At 39.4% G+C, this 26,504-nt stretch overlaps 1 long non-coding RNA gene and 2 other non-coding genes across 6 annotated transcripts; all 3 read right to left on the bottom strand.

Annotated features, from left to right (window-relative positions):
* Positions 1-10,363: 10,363 nt before the first annotated feature.
* Positions 10,364-22,026, bottom strand: LOC123390937. 4 transcript variants are annotated; one of them, XR_006605525.1, is made up of 7 exons: positions 21,926-22,026; positions 21,326-21,535; positions 21,143-21,226; positions 20,994-21,059; positions 20,636-20,705; positions 17,930-20,393; positions 10,364-12,176 (listed from the first exon to the last, which is right to left on the bottom strand). It is a non-coding gene; the product is annotated as an uncharacterized LOC123390937 (long non-coding RNA). The 4 variants fall into 4 exon arrangements; XR_006605527.1 differs by having other exon boundaries at positions 21,143-21,246; positions 21,873-21,976; XR_006605524.1 differs by having other exon boundaries at positions 21,873-21,976.
* On the bottom strand, positions 20,513-20,583 carry LOC123390946. The gene has a single exon (XR_006605541.1). It is a non-coding gene; the product is annotated as a small nucleolar RNA SNORD50 (small nucleolar RNA).
* Positions 20,847-20,916, bottom strand: LOC123390947. Its single transcript, XR_006605542.1, has one exon. It is a non-coding gene; the product is annotated as a small nucleolar RNA SNORD50 (small nucleolar RNA).
* Positions 22,027-26,504: the final 4,478 nt, after the last annotated feature.

Raw genomic sequence — 26,504 nt, 5'->3', positions numbered from 1 at the left:
ATAAATTTTACCATTCATCTTTATATTGTGCAAAGGCAGCTCTAATTGCAAATATAAGAACCATTAAATCATATGAAGAATCATAGAAATCATACAATATGTATTTCATAACTGGTACATGTGTATGTATTTTGTTCTTTCAGAACAGTGGAAACACTGTACAAATCATCTCAACTTTTCCCTTTTCCTTTTTGATAGGTGCATATTCTATCAATACTTTGTCTTTGGAATACTCTTGAGTAAGGAGGGTCTGAAAGGAAAAGTAAATATGGGTTCTCCCCTTCCCTTTCTTTCTATTCCATTTGCAGCATAAGTTTTTGTTTAACACCGGGACATAAACATGAATTTTTTAAAAGGGCATCATAGGGTACTTGGTCATTGATGTTCCTTAGAATGCAATTGCCTTCTTTTTGCCTTCAAGACAAGTTCTGATTGCCCAGTGGAAACCGTGGTTTTCTTTTGCTGACACAGACCTAACACTCTTGCCTTGTACTCAAGTAAGCCTCATTGAACTAGCACACATGGTGGGTCCACTGGAATTCTGTGCTCATGAGGCACTGTGGCCAATAAATAGAAATAGAATGGGGGGGGGGTTTCCTGGATGCTCAGTCAATGAGTGTCTGCCTTCAACTCAGGTCATGATCCCAGGGTTCTGGGATCGAGCCCCACATCAGGCTCCCTGCTCAGCGGGAAGCTTCCTTCTCCTTCTCCCATGCCCCCTGCTTGTGTTCCCTCTCTCGCCGTGTCTCTATCAAATAAATAAATAAAATCTTCTTTAAAAAAAGAAATAGAATGGCAAGAAATGACTGACATGCATATTGCCTTTATCTCCTCTGCTCACACATATGCTCTATTGGACTCCTATTGGACCTCCCTACAGAATATAAGTTCAGAGATAAAAATATTAAGTACTCCAAGATGGCAACCTCAGAACATAAAACCAAGTGAGGGGCTCTTTCGAGTGAGGGCTCTGCATGATTGCACAAGTCATCTGCCCCTGCAACTGGCCCAGAGAGCAATAAAGAGGGTGGTATAATCATTGAGATGAGAGAGAATAGTGGTTGGTACTAAAGGAGTGCCCTTGAAATTGGGGAAAAGCAGGTGGTTTCAAGAAATATTTGGACTGCCAGGCCAGTAGTATGTGTAGGTTTCTGGGTTGTAGAGGGATAAGGGAGAGAGGAGTTAGGAACAAGTCCAAGGATGGCTTTGGCAATGGAAAGAGTGGAAAAGTCATTTTCTGGGAAAGTTAGAGGAAGAACTGAAATGGAGGGATGGGAAGGAAGTTAAAAGTGTTCCATTTGAGGTACCTGTATCCCATGGTAGTGAGGTTTATAGACAATAGAATATTCAGATCTGAATCTCCGGAAAGAGATACAAACTAGAGCTCTTGATTTGGAAATCCTCCACATACAGATTGTGACTAAAGCCAGGGAAATAAAAGAGATCGCTTAGAAAGAGTGTGAAAAGTAAGAAAAGGACCCAGCCTACTATCTTAAAAAACACCAACATATATGGGGAAGAAATGTCTTCAAAACAGTCTGAGAAGGAGCAACTATAGGAGAGAATAGCTTTACAGACACCAAATGAAAAGAGCATTGCAGGAAGAAGTAGTCAGCATGGTCAGATGCTGCTAAGAGATCAAGCAAGGAGGGAACGCAAGGTTCCATTGGCTTTAGGGACAAGTTCATCTGAGGACGTTGGCAGAGGAAAATTCAGTAGAGGACAAAGGTGAGAATACAAAGGGCTTAAGCGCAAGTAGGAGATCAGTATATAAAGACAAGTGGAGATAACTATTTCAAGAATTGTGGCTATAAAAAAGGAACAAGAGATAACCTGCTAGTTAGAAAGGAATGTATTTTAATTTCTATGTAAAGAAATGCTGGATATTTTGGGGCACCTGGGTGGCTCAGTTGGTTAAGCATCTGACTCTTTATTTTGGCTCAGGGTCTTGAGATCCAGCCTTGCAGTGGGCTCTGCGCTCAGCCCATAGTCTGCTGAAGATTCTCTCCCTCTCCTTCTACCCCTCTCCCTGCTCTTTCCCTCCCTTTCTCTCAAATAAATAAATCTTTTAAAAAGAGAGAGAGATACTGAATACCTAAAGTTGGGAGGAGCCAGGAGAGAGGAAGAAGTTGAATATAGAAGAAAAAAGGGATCATGTTTATATCCAGTTTCTAAAGAGGGCAGGTAAGCTCCACAAACAGGCCAGGGATCATTGCTGTGTTTACTGTTTTGTGCCTACAACAGTATATTTATCTCCTAGGGCTGATGTAACAAAGTACCACAAGCTGGGTGGCTCAAAACTATAGAGATTTATTGTCTCACAGCTCTGAAGGCTACAACTCTGAAATCAACGTGTTGGCAGAGTTATGCTCCCTCTGGAACCTTCCTTGCCTCTTCGTAGCTACTGGTAGCACACAATCTTTGGTTTTCCTCGGCTTGCAGCTGCAGAACTCTAATCTCTGCCTTCATTGCAACGTGACATTCCCTCTGTGTCTCTGCTTTTATGTGACCATCTTATGAGGACACCAGTCATATTAGATTGGGGGCCCACCCCATCTAAACTAATTACATCTGCAGTGACCCTATTTCCGAATGAGGTCATATTCTGAGGCACTGAGATTTAGGACTTCAACAGGTCTTTTTTGAGGGGGAGGGATATAACTTACAACAAACATAGGAAGTCTTTTTTAAAAATAAAATAAAATAAAAACAACAATAATAAAATAGGACAGTTTTAACAATACTGTAATAAAAGTTATGTGAACATGTTCTCTTTCGTAAGATATCTATTGTACCGTACTTACCTTTCTCATTATGACATGAGATGGTACAGTGCCTACGTGATGAGATGAAGTAAAGCGAATGATGTAGGTGCTGTAACTGAACCTACAGAAAGTGACACTGTGGATAAGGGGGAAATACTGTATATCAAATATATGGTACTTGTGTTTAACTTCCCTTCCCTTCTAGCCTAATTGCAAGACTTTTCAGTGGTCCTCTTGTGCCAGTGTTCCCAATTGCCTCACCCCTATTGTCTTTCCTTGGCTACTTCCTGGCAAAACCCCAGCTATTTGCCCCAGCCATTTGCCTTGGTACAGAAGTCACACAGCAGGGCAGATTTATGCCACTATACATTCATGGGCTCTACCCTCAACCAGTCCCTCAATGCTGTTTTTTTTTTTGTTTTTTTAATGATTAAGGATTTTGACTTTATTATGACAATATTTTTTTAACAAAACCATTAAATCTTTAACAAAACCATTAAATAAACACTTTCCATGGTCCTCTTTTTGACAAATTAGAAGGGTCTAGATTTTTTTTATAAAGTCATGAGCCCTGTCAAAACACTTCCAGGTTTGCATATTTTTCCAGATATGAGTAACAATACCCATAAATCATACTTAAATTCAGATTCTTATCTGAAATTGCCTTGAAGTAAGCGGAAAAATGACAAAAGTCTTTTTTTTAATTATACCAAATCATGCTTCATAGCATTTTATTTCTGAGTTATTATGGATATACTGTTTTCCTTTCTCATTGTTTTTTCCCCACTTCATTATTTTAATGTGTTATATTCATCTTTTTTTAATATATAGTGTTCTATGGTTGACTATTTGCATATAAAACCCAGTGCTCATTACAACAGGTGTGCCCTCCTTAATACCCGTCACCTGGTTATCCCTCCCCCTCCCCCTCCCTTCTGAAACCCTCAGACTGTTTTTCAGAATCCATAGTCTCTCAAGGTTCATCCCCACTCCTCCTCTGATTTTCCCCCCTTCAGTTTTCCCTTCCTTTCCCTAATGTCTTCTGTGCTATTCCTATGTTCCACATATGAGTGAAACCATATAGTAATTGTCTTTGCTTGACTTATTTCACTTAACATAATCCCCTCCAGTTCCGTCCATGTTGATGCAAATGGTAGGTACTCATCCTTTCTGGTAGCTGAGTAATATTCCATTATATATATGGACCACACCTTCTTTATCCATTCGTCTGTTGAAGCAGCCCCTCAATCCTTCTAGGCAGTCCTCCTTTCCCCTGTTAGTTTTCTTCCCCATTACAGACTTCCTTTCTGTTCCACACCTTTTTTTTTTTTTTTTTAAGATTTTATTTATTTATTAGAGAGAGAGCGAGAGAGAGCAAGGGTGAGCACAAGCAGGGGGAGCTGCAGGCAGAAGGAGAGAGAGAAGCAGGCCCCCCACTGAGCAAGGAACCAGATGTGGGGCTTGATCTCAGGATGCTGGGATCATGACCCGAACAGAAGGTAGACGCTTAACCAACGGAGCCACCCAGGTGCCCCTGTTCCACACCTCTTAATGCCTCCCTCCCCCTAACTCAACTTTCCCTTCACCTCAGGAGAGATTTCACCTCCTCCTTCATGGAGAATTTTAAAGATTTCAGCTGACACAATTTCCTTGTGCCAGGCATCACATGCAGCCACAGTTTTTCCTTCCCTCTCACTACAGTCGAATGGTATCTCTCTTCTGGTCTAAGGCAAATTCCTCCTCTAGTTCCACAAATCACATTCATTCATTCAACTGAGCCCCTGGGAGGCTCAGTTGGTTGATCAACTGCCTTTGGCTCAGGTCATGATCCCGGAATCCTGGGATCATGACCTGAGCCGAAGGCAGACACTTAATGACCAAGCCACCCAGGTACCCCGTGATAAAAATCTTTAAATAAATTAAACATATGCTACCACAATGTATGTGTGCCATGACCTGAATGTTTGTGTTCCCCCAGAACCCACATGTCATAATCCCAACAACAACATGATAGTGTTAGGAGGTTGAGAATTTGGGAGATGAAGAGGTCATGAAGGTGGAGCCCCCATGAATGCAATGAGTGCTCTTCTAAGAGACCCCAAAGAGCTCCCTCTCTCCTACCATGGGAGGATACATCGAGAAGCTGTGACCCAGAAGAGAGCTCTCACCCAACCATGGTGGCATCCTGATCTTGGACTTCCAGCTTCTGTATCTGTGAGAAATAAATTTTTGTTGTTAATAAGCTATCTAGTATGTGGTATTTTGTTATAGCAGCCTGAATGGACTAAGATAATGTGCTTCTTTGCATTAAACAACAAGATCTAGTGGCAGGCTTAAAAAGAACCATAATTTCTAGGTAGAAATAAGCATATCTAAAATTCTTAAGTAACTGTATGTGAAAGTAACAGTAATGCAATGTATATAAAAATAGCTGTGTTTTCTATGGTGATAAAGCCATAGCTACTACGTAATTCAGTGGTATATTGTCTACCATTATGACTGAAGGAAATGCTACATTTCAGTAAATGCTTAGTGAAAATAAAGATACAGATTTTTCCCTGCCCAAGTTCATAGATCCCTTGAATCATCACGGCTCCTTGAAGGCCAGTGGATCCCAGGTATGAATGCTTGGTGTGGAGGTCAGAAAATGGAAGAAGTCAATGAACTGAGAAGCCAAATTGTTTGGACATTGATGTGTGGACACTGGAAATGGATGATGAAGAATAGCACAGGAAACCTGGTCCTGAACTCTTCAAAATTAGTAAAAAGGCATTAATTAGACAGTTGGAAAAGAACTGCCTTAAGGCAGTTCAAAGGGTGGCAAGTCAGGTGGAATGAACATGAAAAAATCAGGGAAGGAGGGGCGCCAGGGTGGCACAGTTGGTTGAGCAACCGACTTGGTTTGGGCTCAGGTCGTGATCTCATGGTCCTGGGGTCCATCCCCGCCTTGGGCTTCTTGCTTAGTGCAGAGTTTGCTTAGGACTCTTTCTCCCTCTCCCCCACCACCCCTGGCACCGCCGAAATCAGTAAAATCTTTCTTTTTTTTTTTTTTTAAATCAAGGGTTGTACATAAAGATGAAAGAATAATTGTCAAGAAGTGGCAGTAGGATGCAAGGAAGATACTGGCCTCGACTTTCTCATCTGAGGGAAATAGCTTAAGAAGCCTGCAAAGGGAGGCACCTAGCTGGCTCAGGTGGTAAAGCATTTGGCCTTTAATTTTGCGGTCCTGAATTTGAGCCCCATGTTGGGTGTGGAGATTCCTTAAAAAAAAAAAAAAAAAAAAAAAAAAAAAAGAGGATGCAAAAGGAAGTGGTGTCCTCAAGGAAGGAGTAGATTTTACTTAAGGCAAGGAGCTGGAAGGATGTACATGGTTAAGTGTGTTAGGTGGTTTCTTACTCCTATAGACTGGGCAGGGGAAAAGACTGGGAGAGAGGGTACCAGTTGGGATGCAGTATGGACTAGAAAGGCAAATGGATGTGAGAAGATACATTACCAGAAGCATTTTAATTCACCCAGACGATGCCTGGGTGGCTCAGTTGGTTAAGTGTCTGCCTTCAGCTCAGGTCATGATCCTGGAGCCTCAGGACTGAGCCCCACATCTGACTCCCTACTCAGGGGAGAGGCTACTTCTCCCTCTCCATTTGCTGCTCCTTCCCCTTATGCTCGCTCTCTGTCAAATAAATAAATAAATTCTTTTTAAAAATTCATGGACGGTAATATAAACCCACCACCCAAGGATAACCAGTGTAGCATTATCATTTGGAATATTTATTGCTATAAAATTGGTCATCATGACAAAATTCAGAGCAATAAAAACTTTCAGTCTTACCTAGGGAATTGGTTAGTTATTGAATATCCGTAAAAATGAAATATTCTGGAGTGCCTGGATGGTTCAGTTGGTTAAGCGTCTTCCTGGAGCAGGTCATGATCCCAGGGTCCTGGGATAGAGGCCCACATCATGCTCACTGCTCAGTGGGACTCTGTTTCTCCCTCTGCATTTCCCCTGGCTTGTGTTCTCTCTCGCTCTCCCTCTTTCAAATAAATTAATAAAATCTTTTTTTCTTTTTTTTTTAGATTTCTATTTATTTGGGAGAGAGAGTGTGCCCAAGCAGGGGGGGAGGGGCACAGGGAGAGGGATATGCAGGCTCCCGCTGAGGAAGGCTCCTCCCAGGACCCTGGAATCATGACCTAAACTGAAGGTAGACACCCAACGACTGAGCCACCCAGACACCCCATGTAACTGTTGTTGTTGGGATAAAATGGATACCTAAGATTATCAAGGTGGTTCTTGTCTTTGGAAGTTAGATTGAGAACCTCCTGCTCTTCTCTCTTAAAATCTTGCTTCTTTGAAAATTTCAGAGAGCATTGGATTTTAAATCAATAAAAATCTTTAAAAAAATGAAATGTTCTGGATGTTGATGAGAACACGTAGAAGAATTTCTATAGGCATTGAAGATTGTCATCATAGAATATTAAGCAAAGCAGCCCCTGGGTGGCTCAGTGCATTAAGCTCTGCCTTAGGCTCAGGTCATGATCTCAGGATCCTGGGATCGAGCCCTGCATCAGGTGCTGAGCAGAGAGCTTCCTCCTCTCTCTCAGCCTGCCTCTGTGCCTACTTGTGATCTTTCTGTCAAATAAATAAATAAAATCTTAAAAAAAAAGAATATTAAGTAAAAAAATTGGGATAATAAACCATGGACAGTATATTCAAATTTTTACTAAAATTTATATCTGCATACAGAAATAAAACATTTTTTATAGTGGTTATTTTTAACTTGTGGAATTATGAGTTATTTTAATTTTACTTTTAATATCTTCCTTCTTTTTACATTTTTATAAGATATCTTTTTATAATTTTTTTCTTTTTATAAGTTTTAATAGTTGAATAAGAAAAATGAAAATATAGCCTTTAGAAAAAGAGATATATTTACATGCCTAAAGTTGAAAATGTATATTTTACTTACTTTGGAAGTTTATGCTCTGCAGATCATTCTTTTTTTTTTTTTTTAAATTTTTTATTTATTTATTTGACAGAGAGAGATCACAAGTAGGCAGAGAGGCAGGCAGAGAGAGAGGGGGAAGCATGCTCCCTGCTGAGCAGAGAGCCAGATTCGAGGCTCGATCCTAGGACCCTGGGATCATGACCCGAGCGGAAGGCAGAGGCTTAACCCACTTAGCCACCCAGGCGCCCCACTGCAGATCATTCTTTATGTGAGTGAAAAATTGATAAATAATTTAAATTCCCAATAAATGGCAAACAGGAAATTGCATAGGAGACAGTTTCTTATATTTGGATATCATTGGATTAAGAGGTTGTATGTATTCTATATTAAGAAGAATGAAGAAATTTGGGGCACTGAAATATGAATCATCTATGAACTATAAATCTAGAATAAACATTAATATGGTATTGAGCATATTTTACCTTCTGAGATACATGTGAGATATGGCTGTTTATTAAGGTAGACAATAATAACATGGGCAACAAACAATAATAAAACAATAATAACAAAACAATAACAATTATTAATTAATTGTTAATTAATAACAATAATAAAAAACAATAATTAATAACATTAAGTATTAATTGCTAACTAATAACAATTAATAATAATAAAACAATAATAACAAAACAATAACAAAAACAATAACACATCTCTCCAAGATGTAGCTGAAGCTGAAGTGATAAATCTCATGCTATGCTATTCATGTTAATAATTAGTTTTCTAGAATTTTGTTCGATTTATTCTAGGAGGGGGACCTGGTTGGCTCAGTCCTTAAGCATCTGCCTTCGGCTCAGGTCATGATCCCAGGATCCTGGGATGGAGCCAGCATTGGGCTCCCTGCTCAGCAGGCAACCTGCTTTTCTTTCTCCCACTAGCCTTGCTTATGTTCCCTCTCTTCCTGTCTGTCAAATAAAAAAAAATCTTAAAAAAAAAATAACAACTGTAGACTCATTCAAGGAACTCTTTCTGGGGAGACTGATCAGACATCTTGCTGATGTGTGACATTATTGCAAAGAATGGAGAGTGCTAATATCTTAGGGTAAATATATCACATTTAATGGAAAAATTATTTAAAGCATACTTCCTGTGGAGAGTGGATCGTAAAGTATCTGTATGTTGTTGACATGATCCCAGAACTTCCAATCAACTACTTACACTCTTTTTCTTAATGGTAGCGGCCATTAATGATCATTGCTTAAATACATTAATTTGTTAGGTGTTTGCAAAATGATGGCATTCTAATTATGTTAATCTTTTCAGTTATTAAATAGGATACAGCAATAAAGAGAAACTTATCTTTTATTTGATTATCTGTTACTACAATTGGTGTATTTGCCAGTTCTGAAACTGATGAGTTGGTTCACCAACATCCTCAAAGAGCATCAAAATCAGTTTTGTTTTGTTTAGGTATCATTTTGAATTCACAGATTTGAACAAATTTTATGTATGTCAAACTATTGTAGTTCTTATCCTTGGTAATAGTCTAAATTTACATCTTTGTGTGGTAGGAGATGCTCCAGGTTGGCTACTGAGTTCTTTTAACACAATCCTAGCAGTCTTTGGTAGCTTTCTTGCTCTCTGCTCTAACAAGGTGCACAAGGTGCATCTTGTATATTTCTTGCCTTAAGATCTGTAATCAGTCATTTATTCAATAAGCCCTGTTTTCTTTCAATGGTAGATGGCAGAGACCACAATCGGGGCCCTAGGGGGCAGGGTTCACAAGTTTTGATGCATATGAATCACACTTCTAGTTTTCTCTGTGTGTGGTTTTTGTTGTTGTTTTTTGCAGTGCTTCCCATTTTACTCAGAACAAAATCCTTTTAATGACCCATAAGGCCCTACATGATTTGCATGGCCTGTTTCTTCTATTCTTTACCACGCTTGTTTCAGTCTTTGGGCTGCTGCCATGGGAATGTGCTTTTCCCAGGTATGTGCATAGCTCAATCCCTCATCTCCTATATGTCTTTGCTTAATCTCATGGAAGCCTATTCTGTCAACTATATTAAAAATCACAACACTATTTCCCTCCCCAAACCCACTCCCAATGTCTTGTGTTCTATTTTTTTCATATCGTTTCTCATTTTCTCATATACTTTATAATGTATCTATTTATTTAGTATTCCTCCCCTCCTCCTAAAATACAAGCTCCACAAGGGCAGGGATTTTGGTTGTTTGGTTTACTGCTATATTTTTAGTGCTTAGGACAAACAGTACCTGTACATGTTAGCTATTCCCTACTTACTTACTCAATGAACAAATGGATAAATTTTAGCATGTTTCTGAATCATCACATGCCTAACCTATCAAGTTCAATCTCAGAGGAACAGATACAATTTAAAGCAAACAACATCCCTCAAGAAACTGAGCTATATCCAGGTATGTAGAATGTAGCGACAAGTGCATGAATCTCAACACCAGTCTGACATTTCTGGCTTTGAGCAATGTTTGTGTATTCTTTTTTTTTTTTTTTTGAGAGAGATATTGAAAGAGAAGCAAGGTGGGAGAAGGGGCAGAGTAAGAAGGAAAGAGAGACTCCTAAGCAGGCTCCATGCTAGCCTAACACAGGCTTGATCTCACAACCCTGAGATCATGACCGGAGCTGAAGTTGAGTTAGATGCTTAACCTACGAAGCCACCCAGGCTCCCTGTGCATTCATTTTTGAAAAAGAAATGCAATATAAGCTGATAGTCTCCAACAGTAATATAACTACAAGATGAGAATTGAGATGTGCCCTAAAGAATACACCTCACTATTGCTCCAGAGAAGTTTAATATGCTTAATATCCATGTTCTTCAAATGTAGGTAAATTATTAACTATTAGCAACATTTTTGTATAAAAGTAGTTGATTAAAGTTACTTGGGGCATCTGGCTGGCTCAGTTGGTGGAGTGTGTGACTGTTGATCTCAGGACTGTAAATCCGAGTCCCACGTTGAGTAGAGAGTTTACTTTAAAAAAATAATAAATAAAAACCTTAAAAAAAAAAGTGGATTTCAGGCTACTGTTGACATAGCAAGGATAAGCCTAATCTGAGATTCAGATTTGTCTGGACTAATGAGGCTAAGCCTTCCTGGATCTTAGGTTGAATTGCAAGGTAGGAGTCTGCTAGGAAGAGATCCGACATTGGGCAGAGGAGAAGGATAAGAAAGTACTAAACCCAAGTCTGACTACAGGTACCAGGTCTCAGTGCTATGGGAAAACATGTATGATACATTTTTATTTTTTATTTTATTAACTATACTCTACTCTGAACATGGGGCTTAAGTTCATGGCCCCAAGGAGATCAAGAGTTGCATGCTCTACAGACCAAGCCAGCCAGGTTCCCTTCATGGAAAAATGTCTATGACAAAAGGCTGACAATAGGAACTGCACAGATTTCTCTTTTATGAGGCATAGTACCAAGAGGAGGATATGAGAGCACAATACCCCTCTGAACTATGAATATTAGCAAGAAAGGAGACCTTGATGCTTTGTGGGAAGCACTGGTTATGTGGGGGTACCCAATGGAAGGGTCATAGTAATAGGCAGAATATCAGAAAGGGCATCAGGAGGCCTATTTGTGAATATATGTGAGATACTCTAATGGGGACTCCAGAACCTCTCTGAAGGAATTTTGTAGGGGCTAGAGGTTGTGTGTCAACAGAAGGGCAGTGAACAGGTATAATTTAATGTGATTTTACCCATTTTCACAGATTAGTGAATTTTGAGGAAATTTACATTACCTCTGGGGGGAAAAACTGGGGCACTGTATTTAGTGGACTGAACACTGGACTGAGAAAGGGACAGAGGATGTTGGTTGTCATTTTGGTCATTAACTAGTTGGGTTACCTTGGGCAAGTGAAGAATCTGGACTTAGACTTGAAAGAGTCTTTAAAGCTGATTAGGGCCAGCTTCCTTTCTCCAACTCATATGGATAGACTATGATTTGGAGGCTGTATATTCTCATATAAGGAGCTTCATTTTTAGGTTCACTTTGCCTCTTTTTATTTATTTCATTAATCTCCTTTGTGCTTTCTAGAGAAACACTTAAGTTAACTACTCCTTTGGGGGAGGTATTTAGCAGGGTAAGAACAGCATCTTTGGACTTAGATTACCAGATTTTAAATGCCAATTCCTCCACTTCCTTTGTGATTTTCACTAGGTTACTTTTCTAAGGTTCAACTACCTCATCTGTAAAATGGCTTAATAACAGTACCTACCACATGGGATTATTATTAATATACTATTATTCCACCTGATGTACTTTCAAATATCTAAAATTCGCCATATTTTTCCTTGAAATTCATTTCTTCAGGTTAAATATTTCCAAGTCCTTAAAATGCTGTCCCGAATGAATTGTTTACAGAGCCTTGGTCTTCTTTCTTTGGATGCCTCCTAGTCTGTCAGTGTTTTCCTTAAATGTCCCACCTAAAATAAAAAAAAAACAAACAACAACAGTATTTTTATGTGCAAAATACAGATGATGAAATCATTCCTTCTAGTGATCTAGACCTTAAACAGCCTATATTTTAAATATTTCAATCTTAGTTTATCACATATAAAACATATGAATACCAAATAATGCCTCTTTTATCTACCTTCCAGGGTTTCTCTAAGAGAAACCTAGATGATATATGTCAAAGTACTATGAAAAATTAAAAGAAGTGAAAGTGTCATTGTTTTATACGGTTTTCCATTAAATAGGGAACAAAATTATGATAGGTATGACCTGTCAGTTACAAAAAATAAGTTTTAAAACTTACTGCAATCCTAATGTTCATAGAGAAAAAAGAGATTTTATTTTTGGGGGGGTTATTTTTAAAGATTTTAAGCTTAAATGTCAATTCAATTAATAAACATTTAATGTATTATTAGTTTCAGAGGTAGAGGTCAGTGATTCACGAGTCTTGTAATACGCAGTGATCATTACATCACGTACCTTCCTTAATGCCCATCACCCAGTTACCCCATCCCCGCACCCCAGCAACCCTGTTTGTTTTCTATGATTAAGACTCTCCCATGGTTTGTCTCCCTCTCTGAATTCATCTTATTTTATTTTTTCTTCTCCCCGATGATCCTCTGTTTTTTCTTTTTTTTTTTTTAGACTTTATTTATTTGACAGCCTGAGATCACAAGTAGGCAGAGAAGCAGGCAGAGAGAGAGAGGAGGAAGCAGGCTCCCTGCCGAGCAAAGAGCCCAATGTGGGGCTTGATCCCAGGACCCTGGGATCATGACCTGAGCCGAAGGCAGAGGCTTTAACTCACTGAGCCACCCAGGCGCCCATGTTTCATTTCTTAAATACCACACATCACTGAGATCATGTTAATTCTCTTTCTCTGACTTATTTCATTTAGCATAATACCCTCTAGTTCTACCAATGTTACTGCAAATCGCCAAGATTTCATTTTTTTGATGGCTGAGTAGTGTTCCATATATATGTATGTTCCATACACACATACAAACAGTATCTTCTTATCCATTCATCTATCAATGTACATCTGGGCTCTTGCCATAATTTGGCTATTGTGGACATTGCTGCTATAAACAGCAATTGCAGGTGCCCCTTTGATCACTACCTTTGTATTGGGGTAAACACCCAATAGTGCAATTGCTGGGTCATAGAGTAGTTCCATTTTTAACTTTCTGAGGAAACTTTATGCTGTTTTCCAGAGTGGCTGCACCAGCTTGCATTCCCGCCAACAGTGTAGGAGGGTTCCCCTTTCTTCGCATCCTTGCCAACATCTGTCATTTCCTGACTTGTTAATTTTAGCCATTCTGACTGGTATGAGGTGATATCTCATTGTGGTTTTGATTTGTATTTCCCTGATGCCAAGAGATGTGGAACATTTTTTCATGTGTCTGTTGGCTGTATGTATGTCTTCATTGGAGAAATATCTGTTCGTGTCTTCTGCCCATTTCTTGATTGAACTATTTGTTCTCTGGGTGTTGAGTTTGGTAAGTCCTTTATAGATTTTGGATACTAGCCTTTATCTGGTAAGACATTTGCAAATTATCTTCTCCCATTCTTTTCTGTTGTCTTTTGGTTTTGTTGACTGTTTCCTTTTCTGTGCAAAAAGCTTTATTTACGTCCCAATAGTTCATGTTTGCCTTTGTTTCCCTTGCCTTTGAAAACGTGTCTAGCAAGAAGTTGCTGTGGCCAAAGTTACAAGAGATTGCTGTGTTCTCCTCTAGGATTTTGATGGATTCCTCTCTCACATTTAGGTCTTTCATCCATTTTGAGTCTATTTTTTTGTGTATGGTATAAGGAAATTATCCAGTTTCATTCTCCTGCATGTGGCTGTCCAATTTTCCCAACACCATTTTTTGAAGAGACTGCCTTTTTATCTATTGGATATTCTTTTGTTTTGTCAAAGATTAGTTGACCACAGAGTTGACGGTCCATTTCTGGGTACTCTATTCTGTTCCAATGATGTATGTGTCTGTTTTTGTGCCAGTACCATACTGTTTTGATGATCACAGCTTTGTAACAGAGCTTGAAGTCCAGGTTTGTGATCTCACCAGCTTTGGTTTTCTTTTTCAACATTTCTTTGGCTATTTGGGGTTTTTTCAGTTCCATACAAATTTTAGGATTATCTGTTCCAGTTCTGTGAAAAAAGATGGTATTTTGATAGGGATTGCACTGAATGTATAGATTGTTCTACACAGCAGAGACATTTTAACAATATTTTGAAAAAACAAAATTTTAGACTGTGAAATATTTAGTAATCCCAAACCATTTTTTGTTACATGAAGTGATTATGAAATAAGTAATCTCACTTATGTCAAAAAGTTTTTCCTGTGAAACACAGGACTTCAGACAACATTCACTTTCTATCTGAAAGTGTTTCTGTTCAATCTCTGGTTTTTCTGATAGCATTTATTTTTTAAGGGAGCTCTATGCCCATGAGCTTGAACTCATGACCCCAAGATTAAGAGTTGCAAGCTCTACCAACCGAGCCAGCCAGGCATCCCTCTTTAGTGATAATTTTTATTGAAAAAGTATCTATTTCTCAAAAAACTGAACTTGATGAACCAAGTGGAGAAACAGCTTTGTTTGTTAATATTCAATAAAAAAAGCGTATTGTAGATTTAGTAAATAGAAACCTAAAGGGAAAATGTATAAAACCAGAGAGATTATATTGCATGGGCTTTTTTCATAGCTATTACTCATAATTCTTTAGCTAAATATAAACTCCCAAAATTATAGCAGTGGCCATTTATCCTTTGCTTCTTAGTCTGTTAGAGTTACCATAACAAAATACCACAGACTGGATGGCTTAAACAATAGAACTGAAGTTTTCTCACAGTTCTGGAGGCTGTAGGTCCAACATTCTGAGGCCTCCATCTTGGCTTGTGGGTGGTCACTATCGCATTATGTGCTCATGTGACCTCTTTGTGGATGTGCTGGGGAGAGGGAGAGAATGAGCTCTCTGGTGTTTTTTTTTTTTCTTATTTTTGTTTTTTAATAAGGACAGTATTCCTCCTGGATCAGAGCCTTCCCCTTACGAGCTTATTTAAACTCTCTTACTTCTTTAGAGGCTCTTTCTCCAAATATAGCTACCCTAGGTGGTTAGGGCTTCAACATATTAATTTTGGGGGATACATATATTTGTCCTTAACATCATCTAACTTTTCTCATTTTCTTTTAGCCCTTTTGGAGAAGTTAAATCACATCATAATTGCCCTAAATATACAAACTGAATTCTACTTAGATTATTTTTTATAGGAGCCATTACATTGTCTTAGAATTTAAGAGATTAAAGGGTACAGATTCTTCTTGTAAAGACTTCACATTCTAGGGCCAGAAAGCGATAAACCAATTATCAGAATACAACATGCTATGGGTCATTTTGTAGTTTTAGTGGAGAGGACCTTATTTTACCTAGTTTTCATCGGCATCTTTCCATGGTATGTCTGATCTTTGTCTTACATAGGACCCTCACTTTTTTCCCCCTATTCAGCCTGGATCTCAAGGTTAATAATTTTAAGTTTTATCTATATCCTCAGTGCCGTTAGCTTGTCATTGTTTTGCTCCTCCTGGCCAGTTTACTCCTAATTTTGGATTAATTCACTGATCTGCTTTCTTCTCCCAGGCAGATAAGCCCCATAGAAGAGTAAGAATTACGCTATTAAAATTGGTAGTTTTCAGCCTCAGCAGGCACTTTCGCACATAAAACCTGTCTGTAGCTAACTCCACGTCTCTAAATAGATACTGTCTGATGAACACCCTAGCATACTTCCTAGATTCCTTATCTCATTCTTTCCTGGAACTTTACCAAGCTGTTCTCAGATACTAACTCATTCAATTTCCATGCTAAGGCTCTGCATTAAATCAAGGCTATCTCCAGCCCTATAGCCCAAGCAATTATTTGCTAGTTTTCATCCTTGCTTTCCATTCAGAACTCCTTTACTTTTCATCTCGTTTCTGTTCCGGATATGGCAGTTGCACTTAACAGATTCCTATTTCCCAATTTTTATCCCTTGGCACAGAATAACCTCCAAAATTTTAACTAATCCTGCAATTCCCTACTCTTGGAATGCTCCAGGACTCAACTCTTGGACCACTTCGTTTCTCTTTATATTCACTCCTTGGTGATCTCATCTAATCTTATGGCTTTAAATATACCATCCACATGCTGATGACTCCAATTTTATTTCTCCAGCTCAGATCTCTTCCTTGAGCTCCAAACTTCTCTACCTAACTCAAAATTTCATTTGGATATTAGATTCCATCTCAAATCTAACATGTTCAAAATCAAGCCTCTGCAAGACAATACTTTTGAGAAATGGATGGTCATTATTTTGATTGTGGTAATTATTTCATGGATGTATATCAATGGAAAAACTTGCCAAACTGTGTATTTAAAACTGTACAATTTGTTGTATCAATAGTTAGGAGGCAATGGTAGGTAGGTCAAAAGTTAACTGACCTCATTAAAGTAATGCACTGTATTTTAAATCTTATTTTATTCAAATGATAAATATTGAGTATTCTTAAATGCTTTTTCGATTATTAACACTCTTGAAAAGAACTAGAACCAACCGAGTAAGCATAAACTAAGCTAAAGTTCCCAAATAGGTTAGATTATACTATACTCAATTTGGGATTTTGTGATTAAATCCTTATTTCCTGTTATAACTCAGCCACATGGCATGCCAGGACTTTAGTGATGTGTTACTAGTAAAGGGAAGAGGTCAGGATTTGTGAGAATGAGACAGATTAGTCTGGTTTTCATTTTGTAAAGACACCCTCTCCTCCACCCTAAGATGGTCCACAAAGCTTCCAGAACTGCATGGCAAACTTGTGCTTTGATCTGATCTCTGTACATATCCAAATACATAGATTCAGTGAGGTGGAGTGAGACTAGAGGCAGTGGCAATATTCAGTTAGGCAATTATGAATACTAAATACCATGCTCTGAGTATCCTGAATCAAGCTTTTGGGAGGAAACATGGGAAAGAGGGTCTCATCCCCAGGGAGGAAGCACTAGCAAAAGATAGGCAGACTATCCTAGCAGGGTGGAATTCAACTAAAGATTCTAACTGGCCAAGTGGTGTTAAAAATCTGAGCCCGAGCACGAGATTTCCTACGGGTTAAGCAAACAATATGGATTTATAAGGTGCATAATCATTTCAGAGGATACTTGATTGGGCAGCCAGGTGTACTGGATATTATATTTCTGGCAACAGAACTAGTTTTAGAAAGCACCAAATGGCAGGTCTGAGCCTACCATATTTGAAGATAACCTGGAAGCATGATGGAAAGCATAGAAAATAATTCCTATTGGCTAAAGCCACACACGTAGACTGCTCATTCAAAATCTGAAATCAGTACTAACCATGCAGATCTCAGTCTATTATAGCCATATTCCTTTATTCCTGAGGTCTTTAAGTCTCCATTAAGTTCTCTATTAAGTTGCACATATGCTCAGAAAGGTTAAGTCCCTTATCCAGGTAACTTAAGGACCCTGTTTGTAACTAGTATTTACCTACTTGTTAATATAAAGGTATTACCTGGTGTGTTAACATTCCCAAAGGATAAGGCTAGTAGACTCTAACAGTCAAAACCTCCATTGTGTGAATGAAAAACATCATCCAAATCTAGTAGTTGTTTTCCATTTTAATGGAAGCTGATATTAATTATATGTTAAAGTTCCAAGCTTAATTTCACTAAATTGTACCTTTTTGGTCCTTATTTGTTCAAGTGTGGACTCTGCAGAATCAAATGGACTAAATTATGTGATTTTCTACTCTATGTCTTCCCGCTGAAAAAAAAAAGTCAAGTTTTAGGTAAATCAAATGACCATAGCATTACAGTTGCCCCCAAACACTTCAGCCTTATCTTCCACATTATTTGTTCCGTATCTGACCACCCAATTGATACCCAAATTCCCAATTCATCACTCTCAGGTCCTGGGGCATACAATCTTTACATCAAGTGTTTATATGTAAAGATTTATATTCCTCTGGGTTGGTTTTGATTCAAATCCACTGTTCACTTGCCTCAGATATTAAATATCTCTCTCACAGTGCCTTTTGTCACTTTGTACCACTATCAACAGAGGACACAGCAAGTGTTTTACTTCTGACCTCATTAGAGCCCAGTACAGTACAATACATAAACACATTAACTTGATTCGAAGTCTACCAACTGAAGAAATGTGACATTACCAGAAAAAACTGAGAAGGGAGCAATAACTGCAGGAAAAGAGGTCAGAGTGCTCCTAAGGCAAATTTCACAACTTGTTTTCAAGTCCTGTGTGCCAGCTTTGACAAAAGGGCAGACACGTCCCTGAAAAGTTTGTGCAGACCTCGCTTCTATCATCTACTTCAATAATGAATGATATGTACACCTAACATTTAGCATGCAAACCAGTGCCAACTAGGTAGCTAAGGTATCCAGGTACTTGAGATCTTGGATGATTAAAAACAAATGTAGGCACATTTGTTTTTTGAAAAAAGGCAACAAGGTCACTAATCCAAAGCCTCTTTAATTTAGGAATAGCATTGAGAAATTACAACTTCAGTAGTTAGTATTTTGCCAAATCACTCCACATCATATACATTATACCACTGATCTTCAAAAGTTTCTAAGTAGTCTTAAATCCACACAGCTTTCCCAATTCCTTCTGGTAACATCAAGATACCATGTGTAATCCATTATGCCAAATGGCCTTTCCCATTGCTGGATTTCAAGTCTTAAGGCCTCATTAAAGGGACCACACCCTACTCTCAGTTTAGACACCTCACACTTCCTATCAAAAAGACTGGTTTGTATTTCCTGCAGACAACTTGTAATTCATTGAACCTATAATTTAATAGTGTGTAGGGACTCAGAATACTTGATCTCTACGTGGTGGCATAAATACCTTCTATTCTAGTTTGGCTGCAATAAACTATTTCCTATGTGTATTCTGTACACCATTTTAATACGTGAGCAAATCCACTCTGTGCCTGACCAATAACCCAACATGCTTGTCAAATCTCATGAGCCTCTTCTGAGCTACATGGGTCCAAAACTGAATTTTCACTAAAAGCCAGGAAAATATTTTGGGAAAAAATACAGCTCATTATAAGCTGACAAAAATTCTATTATTTTGACTGACACAGAAGTATGGGCTTAAGAACAACTTACTGGGACGCCTGGGTGGCTCAGTTGGTTAAGCAGCTGCCTTCGGCTCAGGTCATGATCCCAGCGTCCTGGGATCCAGTCCCACATCGGGCTCCTTGCTCAGCAGGGAGCCTGCTTCTCCCTCTGCCTGCCATTCTGTCTGCCTGTGCTCGCTCTCTTCCCTCTCTCTCTGATAAATAAATAAAATCTTAAAAAAAAAATAATAAATAAAAAAAAGAACAACTTACGTATACAGCTATTTATGGAAAATGATCATGCATGGGGCCCATCTTGCTTAGATCAGATGTTATTACAGTCTACATTCTGTGCAATGTTTGACTACTTTAAACTCCCTTATCTTCCTCCATTACCCCTAATTGTTACACTGTGCTCTCTTCATTTTCAGCATTCTACATTTCCCATCTTGAGCATCCTTTCAAAATACAATTGCATTAGGACCAGTAATCACTGATCATTTTGATACCTGGTATTTTTCTCTCCCCTAACAGGCAGTCTCTCCATTTTGCTCACCATTAGCCCAGGAATACTTAGTACCACACAAAAAGCCAATATGATTTGTACTTATTCAGTGATACTGCCAAACCAAGTCATTTCGCCAAAAAAACCCCAAGGATTTTCCCACAATACTCCGATTTTCACTCCACTTTAATTACATCCACATACTTTAAATTCAGCAGGTGACCAAAGGCAAAGCATTCAGAGTGATCTGATTACAAGTCTGGTTAACTGGAGAAAAAAAAAAAAAAAGACTTCACCATAAAAATTAGTTTTCTACACATTCCTGTATTTAAAATAGAACTAGATCTACAAAGCAATCTGACTAACAGGTTGTGGCTAGGGCAGTGTGACAAAAGTAAGAAGCTAAATTCTTATGGATACATTCGATTTGATTATTTGTTTACAGAAATAAAAATGAATATATGGTCTTGATTTGTAGGTTTTCTTTCCATGCCAGTAAAAATGAAGAGCTTTTCCTTATGTTTTTCATACAAGTAAATCTGGTGGCATTTGCCCTAGAAAAGGAAAAACATTTGAGATTTACAAGACTATTAACATCAGAAGAGCAAAAGAATTCTTAAAAACAAACAAAAAAAAAAAAAAAAAAAAAAAAACTTTGTCCTCACAATGGTCTATCTCAGAAGCCAGATCCGTATTAAGTTTTCTCAACAGATATTCAGGTTCGGGATAAGATCATCACAGATTAAGACCAAGGACAAAATACTGACCAACTATTAAATAAAAAATCTCCACTCACAGAAATGAGTTATGCCTTAGGAAGGTTACTGCAAACTGGCGTCTTTCCATGAGCAGACAGCGACACCTCACTGTTGGCAAAGAAAAAAAAAAAAACCCACAATAAAACACACTGTCCATCATTGTGAGGTAGCAGTTTTCTCCCTACAAGTTTTATGACCTAACAGAACCTTCTCATTTATAAAACCCAGACAACAAAACTTATTGGTCTTATCTCAGAAGCCGAATCCGTACATGCTTCTCTTCAGGTAGTCAGCTTCGGGATAGGTTTCATCACTGATTAGACCATAATCCATAGGAAATGTTAAATGGGAAGTACTGTACTAGAAGTAGTGTAGCAGATTTTGTAAACCACACACCTTACAAGCAAGGTTGCTCCTCTGTGACATTTACAGCTCCATTATTGTTCATCAATCTCCAGGATGCTGTTCGAGAACAAAAAAATTTCTTCACTTTATCTACATTATGGATTAAACATACTGAATTCAAGGACTAGCCCAACACATACCTGGGTTAAGATCGTCAGGTTCCAATCAGGTCATTTCCTAGCAAATATTCTCTTGGATATTTGTTTTGGAATTTCCCCCTGCACCTATCAAGAAATTAAGAAAACTTCAAGGATACATCTTTTCCTGTGTATCAACAGGTTTACTTCTTCAGTTTAAAAACTAAGCTCTCAAATCGTCCTTACCTCATTATCTCCCGGTAACAGCTCCTTTACACCACAGAGAGCCCACCGTTCCCGCAGCGGACCAATTATTTTGAAGATTAAGCGTTTTCACAGAATGCCAGATCCCTGCCTCTTTCACCAATCTGGTTTGCACACAGCGCCATCTGGGCACAGTACAGCTCAATCTCAGACAAGGTCGGGGACCGCCCATTTTCAAACGATCTTTTTGATCTGCGACGAGAAAGAAAAACAATCGTCTTAGTAGTAAAGGCCTCATATTCCCAAAGTAAAACTAAGTCTCTGCCCCAAATCCTGGGAATAGGGTTGTTCTTCCGCCGCCGCCGCCCAGGTTCCACCAGCCGGGCGTCCGCCCTTAAGAAGGCCGCGCGCAGCGCTCGTGGCTATCAGCACCAGCCTCCGCACGCCTGAACTCGAAGCCTGCCGCCGCCGCCGCCGCCACCATCACGCAGGACACGTGGCGGTCTGGCTGCGTGTTTCCCACGTGCAACTTTCGAACCCAGAGCACCCCAAGATCAAAGGTCTAAAATCTCAAAGAGCTGCAGCTAACCTCAGCCCGCGCCAACTTCGCCCGCCAGGTACTCGCCCGCGAGGCCCACTCACCCACAACCTAAACCACACTTCCCAAGTCCAGACGTAAAAGACCGAGCGGCGTCTCCAGCAGTTCCCTTTATAGCCTCTCCTGAGTCAGACAGAGGTCGCCACGCCCCCTCGCATCTATTGGACGTGGGAGAGGACGGGGCGTGGCCGTTTCCTGAAGGAGGAGAGCGGGAGCGCGCGCGGCGCCTCTTTTCTTTCGGAGGCTCGTTCCGGGGCGTGGTGCGCGCGTCGCCCGCTCGCCGCACGCTCGCCCAGGCCCCGGTGCGCGCCCGCTGCGCGCGGCGTGCGGTCGCTGTCGAGCCTGGCTCTACGTGGCGCGGGAGTGGCGCCAGAATTCAAACTAACTGCTGCAGTGGGAAGCGAGACTGCCGCCCGCTCCGGGCCAAGTCAGCCTAGAACAGATTTGCCGGCTCGGGGCCCGGGGTTTTGCAGTGCCGGGCGGCCTCAGCGTACCACCCTCTCGAGAAATTGGACTGGTTAGCGGGCGCCGCAAGAGCGGGCGGGCACTGGCCTCCGCACGCCCGGAGAGAGAAATTGCCGTGCGGAAGTGCTCGGGTGAAAAAAGCACCTGAAAACGTAGCATTTCTGCAGTCCACGGCGAGAATACCGCGCCTCCCCAGAGAGCCGGCCGGCGACGCTGCACGCGGCCCAGCTGCGCCCCAGTGCGGGCGCCCCAGTGCTCCCTGCGCTGCCGGACCTACCCCACCCCCGCGTTTCCTTGTGCCAGGCACTGTAGTTACGCGATCAGCACCTAGAATTCCCGAGACAGCCAACCTGAGAGGTAAATACCCCATTTGGCAGCGGAGAAAACTGAGGCCCTAAAGCAGCTAATTTGCTTAAAATCGTACAACTGAACAATTTTGCAGTTTTTAATTTCTTTGTGCTAAGTTCGCTAAAATGAGTGCAGGAGAAAGTTAAATTTGAGAAATACCCCGAATACTATATACAAATGGCTCAAAAAAATTCAGTAGCAATGATTGTATTAATTAGTATGTGTGAGCGAATACGTGTATATGCACACGCAAGCACACATGACATTTGAACATTCTAGAATCTGAAAATTCAGGTCTTCATGGCACTCATGACTAATGATTATTTACGTATGGGTTTTTTTTATTGTCCTACCCATGTGTAAGGAACATACCGTTTTGTGTCCGTTCTTTATTTTCATCTTTAGAACAGTGTACGGTCTGGCATAAAGTAGGTTGTCGGTAACGACTGGTTGAAAAATGAAAGTATATATGATGGCCTTTTAGAAAATTAATTTAGAAATAAATTTAGAAAACTTAGAAAATTAAAGACCAGACTGCAGATTAAAAGGTAATAGTGAAAAGCAAATTTCTGTAACAGGAACCTAAGTGATGAAGTGATTACTTGCCTAGCTAGACATTATGTAGATTTTTTAAAAAGTATTTTGTAATGTAAATGTATATTTACATGTTGCTCATAGTGAAGAAACTAAAACAGTACAAAAGGGTATAAAAAGCAAAAAGTTCCTTTCCATATCACTGGGACTCTCCCCACTGTTAACAGTAACCACTGTTAATATTTTTAAAATTTCTATGCATATACAAATATAGGTACATATTTTTTCATATTTCATATCTGCAGATAAGATCTGTATGCTTTTCTGCTTGCCTTGCCCCCCAATAAATCTAGATTGCTCTCTGTATCAATACATATAGACGAACTTATTCCTTTTTTTTTTTTTAAGATTTTATTTACTTATTTGGCAGCCAGAGATCACAAGTAGGCAGAGAAGCAGGCAGAGAGAGAGGAGGAAGCAGGCTTCCTCATGACCAGAGCTGAAGGCAAAGGCTTTAACCCACTGAGCCACCCAGGCACCCCTAGACAAACTTGTTCTTGTTTCCAGCTGTGTAATATTCAGTTGGATGTATGGTAATTTATTTCCTCAGTTTCCCATTTTTCAATTTCAAATAGTGCTGAAGTGAATTTCAGATATAGTGAGCTTGTGAGAAGATCTGCAAGATCGGTTTCTAGAAGTGAGTCACTTAAGTTTCTGATAGATATTGCTTAATTGTTCCTACCATCCTTCCATTCCCACAAAATGGTTGTGTTGTGTTTATATTTTGAAGAGTGTTTTGCTAACTGAAAAACATACATATGACTTTATGGGATGGCCATTATACCCCAATGAAATTGAAAGCTGTTACTCTGTTATCTTTGAATCACTTCTGTGTTGGAGACTACGGAAATCATCTGGTCAAAAGCAGTAGAAAACAGTGATTGCCTACCCTGAATTATCAATTGAATTACTTGGAGAGCTAAAAAAATACCAGATTTCTGTGCCTAAACTTGCAACTACCAAAGCAGAATCTCCAGAAATGGGAGCCAGGAAACATTTCAAACAAGTATATGAGCCAGAGCTGTTATACAAGAGCATAAGATGAACCCCAAATGTGAGTTGCATATGTAATTTTAAATACTGTAGTAGCCACATTTTAAAAAATAAAAGAATCAGAAATTATTTCTAATACATTTTATTTAATGCAATATAACCAAAATATTTTCATTTCAATACACGATTAGTACAAGTTATTGAGATATTTTACATTCCTTTTTTGTATTCAATCCTTGCAATCTAGTGTGTATTTTACAGTCACAGCACATTTCAAGTGTCCCATTATTGTATGGCAAGTGGCTACTGTATTGGATAGCACAGGTCTACAGTCATTCATATACATTTAGAAATTCAAGAACAGCTGTTTTAGGGTAAGTGTGGTACTGCATAACTGAAACATATTCCAGCCTTAAAAAAAAAAAAAATCCTTCCATATTAACTTTTGACTCAAACTAGGAGTAACAAATGCAGGATGAATTGAATCTAGAACTTGCCTATTGACAGCACTCCCCTCCAGTGAACATGTGCAATGACTGTGAAGCGGTATACAGCTCATTCAAGGAGTTTATCTCATCAAAGAATATAGAAACATACCAGGAGATGAAGGCACCTGCATACCAGGAGATGAAGGCACCTGTCGTTGCTTCTTACACCTAAAACAGTCAAGCAAATTGCTGCCAAATATTCGAAATGATTTAAGAAAGACCATATGAAGGTCAGAACTGAAATTAAACATGTATGCTTTAGTATGCTAAAAATAAGTTTTCATATTCTTAACACACTTTTATTTTAAAGATTTTATTTATTTATTTGACAGAGAGAGACAGCGAGAGAGGGGACACAAGCAGGAGGAGTGAGAAAGGGAGAAGCATACTCCCCACTAGCAGGGAGACTGATGTGGGGCTTGATCCCAGGACCCTGAGCCGAAGGCAGATGCTTAACGACTGAGCCACTCAGGCATCCCCTCTTAATACACTTTTAGATACAATCATCATTTTAATAATTTTTTGGAAAAAATGTTCACTGAGCCCCTGGTGCATTCCATGTTCTTCAGGGAAAGCTAATAATACACAGAAGAGGGGTGCCTGGGTGGCTCAGTGGGTTGAAGCCTCTGCCTTTGGCTCGAGTCATGGTCTCAGGGTCCTGGAATCGAGCCCTGCATTGGGCTCTCTGATCACCGGGGAGCCTGCTTCCTCTTCTCTCTCTGCCTGCCTTTATGACTACTTGTGATTTCTGTCAAATAAATAAATAAAATCTTAAAAAAAAAAAAAAAGATGCCCTTAATCACTTCCTATTAAAAAAAAAAAAAAGAATACACAGAAGACCTTGTCCTTCCTGAAAGAGTTTATAGTTTAATAAGAAATGTTTATCTGACTTTAGATACCTCTGTTTTAAAAATTAGCCATTAAAGACTTTTGGATAAGATCATAATGTGAACCAAATAGTGTTTTGGAAAAAGAGTAAAAGCAGAGTTTAGAAATCAGTGTAGTTCAACAAAAAAAAAAAAAAAAAGAAAAGAAATCAGTGTAGTCATTTAGATGAGATATTATGAGGGACGCCACTATAATTTTTGCCATGGTAATGGAAGGCAGGGAAGAAAGCAACACACAGAACCTAGGTGCTGTTAGGTTCTTCTGCACATTAGTTCATGATCATAATCTTCAGAATAATCCTGGTGTATATTTTTAACCTTGCAGTAGTGATGGAAAAAGTAAGGCATAGAAATTTCGTTAACTGGGGTGCCTGTGTGGCTGAGTTGGTTGAGCGGCTGCCTTTGGCTAGGGTCATAATCTCAGGGTTCTGGGATCGAGTCCCACATTGGGCTCCCTCCTCAGCAGAGAGCCTGCTTCTCCCTCTCCCTCTACCTGCTGCTCTGCCCTTGTGCTGTCTTTCTCTCTCTCTGTCAAATAAATAAAATCTTTAAAAACAAAACAAAAAAGAGCTTTGAAAAAAAGAAAAGAAATTTCAGTTAACGAACATTCCCAAATCTCTCTCCAAATTCATACTGTCATGAAGACATGATATTGGTGTGTTGAAGGAAGAAATAGGAGGATGTGATGTGATGTGGGAGTAGCATGGAGCCTGGGCAGCCAAGAGAACAGCAACCCCATTGGGTGGAAGAGGGAAGTCAGTTACTGATTTGGGAGAATGGAAAAGATTCATTTCGCTTGTGTTAAATATGGAGTGGAACACTGAGTTACATATCCAGTGGATCATCAG

This window comes from Mustela putorius, unplaced genomic scaffold (assembly GCF_011764305.1).
Source record: "Mustela putorius furo isolate JIRA1106 unplaced genomic scaffold, ASM1176430v1.1 tig00000166_pilon_pilon_pilon, whole genome shotgun sequence".
Classification (NCBI taxonomy): Eukaryota; Metazoa; Chordata; class Mammalia; order Carnivora; family Mustelidae; genus Mustela; species Mustela putorius.
The sequence above is the reverse complement of the archived record's forward strand: the minus strand, read 5'-3'. Positions and strand labels throughout refer to the sequence as shown.